The following is a 10,306-nucleotide window of genomic DNA, read 5'->3' as shown; positions in this document are numbered from 1 at the left end:
AAGAAAGGAATTGTAACAGTGAGTTCTTAGAGGACAGAGGGAGCAGCGTCTTCAAGGGTGAGCACATTATTAGGGAAACTATGGAAGCCCAGCCATAAGAAGGAATGTGGCTTAATTCACCCCTAGTATGACAATAAAATTATTGGGCTTTACAAGGGGCCTGCAGGGCCTCCTGTCACATAAACTTACAGTAAGTTTCTATTTGATTGTGGTCAAAAGCCAGTAATCAGTTCTTAATTTTCAAAATTCTGAGGACAATCCTTTAATGTCTTTTATGTCTTTGATTTATGGCAAGGTAAAGTACACAAGAATTTTCCACTCCCATATGCTCAGCTGTTCATCCCAGCTTACCCTTCTACAGGACAGAAGTAAAGAAAGAAACCTTTTTGTGTTGTGTCTTCAGTGTGCAGACATTTTTACAAGTAGGCCATGAACAGCTTATTGGCTGTCTGGGCTTCATTCTACCTTACCTCCCCCCTTCTTTAAAATATTCAGTTGCTTAGTCTTTTTTTTTTTTTCTTTTTTTCTTTTTTTTTTTTTTTGGTTTTTCAAGACAGGGTTTCTCTGTGTAGCCCTGGCTGTCCTGGAACTCACTCTGTAGACCAGGCTGGCCTCGAACTCAGAAATCCGCCTGCCTCTGCCTCCCAAGTGCTGGGATTAAAGGTGTGCGCCACCACCACCCGGCTTGCTTAGTCTTTTTATTGTAGAATTTTAGGCTGCAAATAAATTAAGATCATTGACTTTGAGACATTCAGGAATGAGCACCTGGATATTTTTTCAAGGTGGTTTTATGACCTCTGTGGTAAAATAATTCATAAGAAGGGACCTTTGGATTTACCCACTGGAATGGCTATTACAGAAAACAAAACTTCTGACACAGATAACTCATTTAACACCTGTACTATCCACAGTGATGTTAAGAGCCCATATTTGAGCAAATTCTTCTGCTAAGAGAACCTGAATTGTTGACATTTTCTGACATGAATGACCACCTGTTACCTTGTTTATCTTATTGCTATGGTCTCACAGTAAGGCCCAGGCAGAGAAAGATTTGACTAGGTTTGAGTGGGGATTAATATAACAAGTGGGAAAAGTAAGTAATGCCCAGCTTCATAAAGAGACCACTGAGCTCATACCGAACTTTTAAATATATCAAAACACAAATTTTAGGAGTACCTATGTCAAAATGGAAGAGAAAGATAGTCTTACGGAATAATTTTCCCGAATAAATTAAAACCGAGGCAGCAAAAAGCCAGAATAACTATTTGCCAGCAGAAGATGCTCACTACCATGAACCTCAAACAGTGGCAGCTGAATTGGTCAGCCTTATGTTACTATAATGAAATACTTGGAGCAGTCAAGTTACACAGACACAAAGTTGATTTATCTGATTGTTTCAGAGGGTCTATTCAAAGATTGGGTGTCTCATAGCTTTGGGATTCCGCTGATGGAGGCATGCTGTCACAAGAGTAGACCAATGTCAGTGTGAGTCGGGGAGGAGAGACATGCTGACAGACCAAGGCTTCACTGCTCCAGATAAAGGCTTGCTCCTGATGATCCAAGTACTTCCTGCAAGGCTCTACGTCCCACTTTCTGAAAACATCACCCTGAGGACTAAACCATTAACTCCTGGGCCTTCTTAAATACTCATTTGAACCATCCTAGTAGCCATGGAAACAGGAAACTGTAGGGAGCAAGGTAGAAGATCATACCAGAGGACAGGAAGTACATTTTTTTCTGTCATTTTTAGATAATGTATGGTTTTTACACAGTATCCTGAGCCTAAGGTGAGGAAATTAGGGTTCTTTGCCCTTTGTCTTTTTGCTACAGTGCAGTAGACAAGACCGTCGGGAAGAAATACATAAGGCAGGATTTCAGACAAAAGTGGTGAACTCATCAAGCAGAAAAAAAAAAGAACAGAGAAGGAAATATGTATATTTCTGGAATAAATAATATGCTAGAAAAAATATATGCAAAGTGCTCAACACAAAACTACCAGAATATAAGAAAAAAAAATCTTGAAACTTGTGGTTTGAGAGGGAGTAATCTTCAAAGGGCAATTTCCAGACAGATATAAGATTTCTTCAGAATGATGTTCAATGCCCCAACACAGGAGTGAAAGGCAAACACAGAGAAGTGACCAAAGGACAGGGGGAAGAAGGACAAGGGGAAAGGAAGACAGGGGGAAGGAAGGACAGGGGGAAGGGAGGACATGAGGAAGGGAGGACAGGGGGAAGGAAGTGCATATTTACAGCCAGGATATCACTTTGCATTGAAATCAAGGATGAAAAAAATCTTAGTCACCCGTGCTCATCAGCTTCCATGCAAGCAAATTCCTCACCATGAACCTGAGCCAACAAAAGACATGAAAATAAATGCTTAAGGAATGGAGAGATCATATTCAAAGGACCGGTAAGAACAGTGCTCTTATGTATAAAATGGACAGAAGAGAATCATGACAGTCTGATACAAAGTAAGAAGAATGCAAATTGTAATGTCTCAATGGCAGGGGAAGGTAAGGTTAGTAACCAAACTCAGGAGATGGGAAGAAGAAACAACGTAACATTCATGACTTCATCTGCTGAAGAAAGGAAAACATTTACATGGCTTCAAACAGAATGATATAGGTCATAAATCCTAAGAGTTCCAACCCTTTATTAGATTTTATAATTCCCTCTTAACCTTAGAGCAATGCGTCAGAAAATAGTAGAAGAGCAAAGAGTTATGCAAATCAGAGTCATTCTTTTCAGTTGCCACTTCTTTCTACCTTTCCAATAAGTTCTGAATAAATCAAATATAATATATGTGGACCTTGTTTTATTTTATTGGGCCAGGGAAAGAATCCCTTGATGAGCAGGAAGCATTTTGCTGTGTATGAAGGACAAGGGTAACTTTTGCAGAGAACAAGAATTCTTTTAAGCATTAAAATTAGGCCAAAGGCTGTCCACAGTTTAAGTAACCAGGGAGAAAAGAATGTCATATCCCTAGTAGGCACTCCAGTGTTGAAAGTAGCTGCTAGTGTAGTCTATGTCTTGCCTCAGCTGAATTTTCACTTAATTGACTAAGAATCTTGACCACACACCTGGTGCTTGTGTTCAAAGAATGACTCCATTGCATACTCTCACGTGAACGCTTCACTAATTGAGTTATTTGCGTTACCGTACATCCATATGTCCTCAAATTTGCCGTTTCCCCATGCACAGATGGTGTCCTGCTGCAAAGGCTGTTGATTTTTCCTGCGGCTTTTGCTACATATAGCTGTGTTTTCAGTCTGTGGAAGGGACCAGCTGGAACTAGGAGAAAGTTAAAGCCACAAGAGCACCCCCTCCCCAGGCATTGATGATGGGAGCTGGGGCATAAACACTCCAGCTTTCCTACCCCTCAGGTGGACCTTCTCAGAAAGACATCTCTCAGCCTCCTAGTTGTCTTCTGATGGAGGCCAGATGCACACAACCCTGCATTTCTCCTTCTCTTGTCTCTCCTGCTTTCTCTTGGTATTTCCTAGGATGAGTTTCCATCATGCTTGCTCCAGTCCTATCTCAGTATCTACTTCAAATGGCTCCACCCTGGAGAGTGGTGTTACTGTGCTTCTGTCAAAGAAAACTGAGGCTATTTGTGATTTATGCTTTGATGCATGGAACCAAGAAGAACCTTTCTGTACAGCCAATTTGGGCCAGCCAAATACTGAGCTATGACTTCTTGCTCAGAGTATGGTTGAGAAGTCAGATGTGGGGTGTGCTTTGATTTTATTACAGATGTCTTGGTTATCTCAGTGTGAATTTACTGTTGGCTCTGTTTTCTAAGTTGATTAATTGATAGACATTGGGTCTGCGTTGGGTCTATTGCCAGGCCCCATAACTTACAAAGTTAAATAAAAGAGAGCTAGCATATAGAAATCAAATTTCAGGAGCAAAAATTTCATCAGAGTCTTCTTTTATGAAATGGAACATTTGGGGGAAAAGTACCAGAGCAGAGACACCCTTCCATTTATTTGCCTTGTTTGTGAGATATTGAGACATTAATCCACATAGGAATGTGGATTTTTTTTTAAGTTTACAGATTTTAGAAGATAGTAGGATGGGTGAATTCAAGAACGCAGAACTCTGAGAGCCAGGGATCTGTCTTCAACTCCAGGCTTACTTGCTAAAAATACCCTGTTCCCATTTCCCATTTACAACATTAATGGAATAATTTCTCTATTATTAGATTATCTGTTTAATCCTTATTTTTATGGTGACACCATGTGCTTCATAAAAAAGGATAATGTTTACGCAGGCTAGTTTTTGTAAACTAGAGAGGAACTAGAGACAGATAAGAAGAGAGGATCTCAGTTGAAGAATGGATTCTATCAAATTGGCCTGGGAAATGCCTATGGGACATTTTCTTGGTTAATGGCTAATGTGGGAAGGCCCATCCCACTGTGGACTGCAGGACCCCTGAGCAGATGGTCCTTGGTTATACATAAAAGCAAGATGAGCATCTATGAAGAGCATGCCTGTAAACAGTGCTCCTCTGTGGTCTCTGCTTTAGTTCCTGACTCCAGTGTAACTCCTAAGCCAAAGGACTCCTTTTCTCTCCCATGCTGGTTTGGTCACTGATTTATCACACTGACAGAAAGAAAACTAGGATGTCTCTCCCGTTGAACCCATGTATATTTGAGTACAGTTCCAGCAAAGGGTAAGCACTCAGTGAGTTAACATTGGAATCCTTATGTGCACAGTGTTAACAAGCACCATCGACTTCCCTACTTGTCTCCTTTGTGTGGAATCCATGCTGACAACGACTGTGACATTCCTTTCTATTTCCAAAGGTAAATGATTCTCTGTGTTTCATGGTTTTTGCTGAGGCACCACTAAATTGTGCAACTTGGTGCCTATTTATTTATATGTATAACCTCCATATCTACTACCACAGAAAGATTTTTTTTTTTTTTAGTTTCCTCCGAACAAAATAGTGGCAGGATGTGTATAATCATAGACCAGCCTTACTCATTTTGAAATTCATAGGAATGGGATCATAGTGTATATTCTTTTCTACTCAGTAAGAGATTTAATCATGATCTTGAAATCTGTGGTGATATGTTTTTACTTGCTGCATATTATATAGTATGAATATAACACTCACTACTCACTCAAACACTGAATGTTAGGGTACACTAACCTTGCTTATTACAAATATAGATCCCAATAAGCATTCTTATGCACATATTTGGCTAGGTATATGACATGTTCCCTGGGTAGGTATTCAGGGACAGAATTACAGGGTCATAGTGTATACATACATTTAATTTGAATTTGAAGGACCCTGCTGAAGGTGTTTCCAATGTGGTAGTACTAATTTATCTTCCTACTCTTATACGATGAAGTGTATTCCTCAGTTCCTCTTAAAGGAGTTGAGAAATAATTTAAGCAAAAGTTGACTTAATAAATCAAAGCAAACTGCATGTACCCAAAGGTTCAGGATGGCATGTTCAAGCTGAGAGAATAACCAAGAGTACTGGGTTGGGGAATTCTACAGTTTTGCTTTTTTAAGCTTGGTTCATGTGGTGGTTTGAATATGCTTGGCCCAGGGAATGGCTCTATTAGGGGTCTTGGCCTTGTTGGAGCAAGTGTGTCACTGTGGGTCGGGGTTTAAGACCCTCGCTCTAGCTGCCTGGAAGTCAGTCTTCTCCTAGACCTTCAGACAAAGATGTAGAACTCTCAGCTCCTCCCTCATCATGCCTGCCGGGATGCTGCCATATTCCCACCTTGATGATAATGGACTGAAGCTCTGAACCTGTAAGCCAGTCTCAATTAAATGTTGTCCTTCTAAGAGTTGCCCTGGTCATGGTGTCTCTTCACAGCAGTAAAACCCTCCCTAAGACAGTTTCCCTCATTGTTAAGTCTATACCTTTGGGTATCATCTTTGTTTTAGTCCACTCTACTGCGCATGCTCTGGAGTTGGGACGTCTCTGTGGTTTGTTTTCTTGTTTCTCAGGATGTTTGTTTGCTGGTGGACACGTGTGGTCATTATGGAAAGTCTCCTGGATCTTCATTTCTGGTTTGGTGGAAGAGCCAACCTATAGCTTTAAGGATGTCGATGCATAGGGGCATTTAACCACCAGGGGGAGACAGATCCAAAGGCATAGCTGTGGTTTCCTCCAGTGCTTCACATCTGATTCCGTGCCTATGCACACAGGAAGTCCTAAACAGAAAAAAAGATGGTTGTATACAGCACCTCCAACCTCTTGATGGCATCTGCCAGGCTGAGCACTCAACATTACTAGTATCATGTAAGTTTAACTCACTACGTATGTTTGAGTCATATCTTTTCCCAAGAGCCTTTGCTTGTAAACCCCATAATGTGACGAGAAATTTCACTCTCCCTTTCCCTGTGTAGTGCTACAACTCCGCAGAAATCCTTTGGTGGAAAAACTGACTTCGCTTTAGTTATTTTAAATTCATCCGAGTGCCCAAATCCCTCCTTCCTTCCCCTCCCGTTAGTCTCTGGAGTGAGTTAGCTAACACACCTGTAACCTTTTCCGGTGGAGGAGATCAGTTGCTGACCCGCGGGGTCGGCAGTCTTCCAGCCCACTCGGTGTATTCACACCATTCTACTTTGTTTAAACCACTTTTTTTTTTAATTTCTCTACTCATTTTAAAGTCTTTGCAATGAGAGTATTGAGATATATCATTCTCAAAACATGAAACTTCTGTTTCCAAGATTTCAGCAGTGCTGGTCCCAGTGATAACAGTATCCTGCCGTAGACCATATTTTCTTTAATATATGGTCTCTATATTTTGAGGTAAAATTTACAAGTATAGAGATAATTTTTACTTTAGTTGGTTTTAGAATCATAACATTGGAGGCACCCTCAGTCCGCTGATGTTTTTTTCTGCAGGAGGATGATTTATGGCACCAAAACAAAGTTCTGCTTGAAGTGAGACACTCAGAATTATTACACAATGGCCCTTCCATCTGTTTCTGTCACTTGGGTCTCCTCAAATCCTTTTGGGTTTCCTCTTCAGCCACCTTTCCCCTACCCCCAGTAAGCTTTCTTTCTCATCATCATCCCCAAGCAATGGAAGACAAAGCCACAAGCAGCAAAGAATGAGAAAGGACCAGGAGCATGAGGTTGACCCGAGTGTGGGAAGGAGTGGTTTAGGTGTGTAACAGTGTGTCTGCACACTAATCCCTAAATCCACACTCATAGACTTAGAGTGAAATCGATAATTTTTAAAAAAATGTTTGTTCTAAGTGAAAAGTGAGCCTGTTTTGCAGCGGTTGGTAAAGATATTGATGATTTATATAAAGGCACTGTGATTAGATTCTGCATATAGGTGAGGGATCTAGGGTATCGGGAAAATTATAAATAATTCTCTTTAGGCACAGATGTCATAACTTCCTTGTAACCTACTGGTAAGACTTCCAAGGAGAATTCTTCCTCCTCTACCTCACATCCCAGAGGCTCTGGGCAAGCTAGGTAAGACACAACCACTGAGCAACCCCTGCCTCCCCCCAGCCCAAGAATTATCTTCCTGAGTTGCTCAATAGAGTTCACATCCCGCTATTGTTTTAGAAAAGGAAACAAAACCAACATAACACAACAGAAAGCCCACACAACAGAGACACCTATTATTTTTATAACGTAATTTTCTTTCTGATGTAGCTTGAGATCATGATTTGGCTCAAACTTTTCTTCCCCCTGAATTAAAGGTTGAAAATTAGAGTTCATGTTGAATTAATGTGATCATTAAACTATTATAAACGACTGTGTTGACATTCATTCACAGCTAATTGGATTTGTGACCTTAAGCAAATGAACATTTGTTTACCATATTTGTTCTCATTATTTCAGAGAAAAAGGGTTATTATGCCAATTCCACTTTCTGTCAGTCAGTCCAGTACGGTACTGGCATCAGGATGTTATTACTAAAACAGGCCCAGAGGAGTCCCAAGGACTAAATGAACAGAAAGCTGTATAGACCATCTATGAAGAGAAAGCTGTGTAGACAATCTATGAAGAGAAAGCTGTGTAGACAATCTCTTTTAATACTAGCTAGATAGCAATGCCGATTCCACTTGGTAGTTTCTCTCTCTGAAGCAGGACAAACCTTTCCTTCTACAATAGGAGAAGGCCTTTCTGCCCAGTTCTCCCTTGATTTGTGTCCTTTACAGAACTCTCCTTTCCTCTTGCCTGTCTTCCCAGAGTGTGTAACACAAGGCAAGGTCTTCTTCTACCATATGCCAAAGACAGGGAGCCATCAAAAGGTTGTTGCCATGCAGAAGTAGGAAAGAAGGGTCCAGTTCTATTTATATTTCTTCCCACAAAGCTATACCTTTTAGAAGATACATCTGTTTGGTTAAAGATCTAGATTTAGATTTAAACATTGCCTTTTACTCTTGATTCATTAAATAACAACAACAACAAGAAGCCTGTAGAGTAGGAGGAAATGTGTCAAACTCCCTTTAGAGGTAAAAGTGTGTCATTCATATTACTAGGGGATTTGTTCAGGGAAACCTGTGCAAGCTTAGAAAAGTTGAAGGCACGGAGTAGAGTCAGCTGAAAAGGAAAAGCACTAAGAACTGTATGCAGGGACAAAAAAAAATCCACAAAAACAAAAAAAATCAACAAACAAACAAACAAACAAAAAACAGAGCAGAGACTGAAGGAAAGGCCATCCAGAGACCACCCCATTTTGGGATTCATCCCATCTGCAGACACCAAAACCTGACACTATTGCTGATGCCAAGAAGTGCTTGCCGACAAGGAGCCTGGTATGACTGTTCCCTGAGAGGCTCCACAAGGATCTAAGACAGATGCAGATACAGCTAACCATAATACTGAGCCTGGGGACCCCAATGGAGTTAGAGGAAGGACTGAAGGAGCTGAAAGGGATGGCAACCCCATAGGAAGAACTGAGGAAGATGAGTGGCTACAACCAGCCTCAGTACTACCCCCTCAGCCCCGTGTACACAGAAGCCCCCCCTTCCTTCCTACCACCTGATTCTCCCAAAAGATGCAGCCAGTACCAAGGGCCCACAAATCCTCATTCAATAGCAACTCCCTAAGTGTCAACTCCATCCTGGGAATGATGGTATCAGCCTGAGAACAGATAAACAAATGCAGCTTTCAGCCTCCATGCCACCAAAGCTGGCATCCTCTCTGATGGATAGCCAAGCACTCCCCAACACAGGTGGCTTGTGGACTTGGGAAAAAAAACCATGCATCCTTAGAGAGAAATCAAGCCAATTAAGCATTTCCAGGCAGCTGTGACCAGTTTGTAAAAACATTATAGCTTCCCTTATCTGCCGTGTAACCCTAGCCCCCATGTAACCTGCTTGTATATATTTCCTAACCCCCTAGATATGGGACTGCAACTTTGCTTTGTGCAATTTGTGGTCCAAACCTGTGTTTGAATTAAAGGCTCTTATGTTTCTCTACAGTGGATATGGCAATTCTTTGAGGTTTCTTGGAGACGCCAAGACCTGGGCATAACAGAACAGCAATATCAACTAACCAGACCCCCCAGAGCTCCCAGGGGCTAAACCACTAACCAAAGAGTACACATGGATGAGTCCATGGCTCCCACTACATATATAGCATGCCTTATGTGAACTCACTGGGGAGGAAGGCCCTGGGTCCTGTGGAAGCTTGTTGCCCCAATGTAGGAGATGCTAGAAGGGTAAAGCAAGAGTGGGTGGGTGGTGGGGGAGCACCCTCTTAGAGGCAAAGGGGATGTGGGATGGAATGAGTGGCTTGTGGAGGGGAAACTGCGAAAGGGGACAACATTTGAATGTAAAGAAATAAAATAACCAATTATTATTAATAATAATAACAATAACAATAGCAATAGAACTGTGTGGGAACTCAAGATGGATTTGTCTGTCAGAGTTTTCAAAGCAAAAGCCAGAGTAAGGGCAGAGCTTAGCAGGCTAGGCTCACGCCTGCTTTCCAACACACCTGTTAAAGAGACAAGTAATTACAAAAATGCAGAGAGAGATTTATCCAATGTGGCTGCACTGGGGGAGAAGCAGAAGAATCCAAGAGCTACTTTGGTGAACTGACAGGAACTTTATGTTTAAACAGAGGGCAGCCTGTGTGCAGTTAGTTAGTTGTTGTGGTCCGTGTATGGTCCCACCCAACACTGAGCTGTGTGACCTGTGTTGCAAGTGTTTTGGCAAAGTTGTTAGGCTGGTAATTTGTTACTAAGGTGCATCCCAACACTCAGAGAATTGTCCACATCTGGAGGTAAGGATGTAGGGCCTGGGATGTTTTGATCTTCCCAGAATTCAAAGCGACTGAAGAGAAAGGTTAAGGATAGTG

This window comes from Grammomys surdaster, unplaced genomic scaffold, assembly GCF_004785775.1.
Source record: "Grammomys surdaster isolate TR1022 unplaced genomic scaffold, NIH_TR_1.0 132, whole genome shotgun sequence".
Classification (NCBI taxonomy): Eukaryota; Metazoa; Chordata; class Mammalia; order Rodentia; family Muridae; genus Grammomys; species Grammomys surdaster.
Note: the sequence above shows the minus strand (reverse complement) of the source record.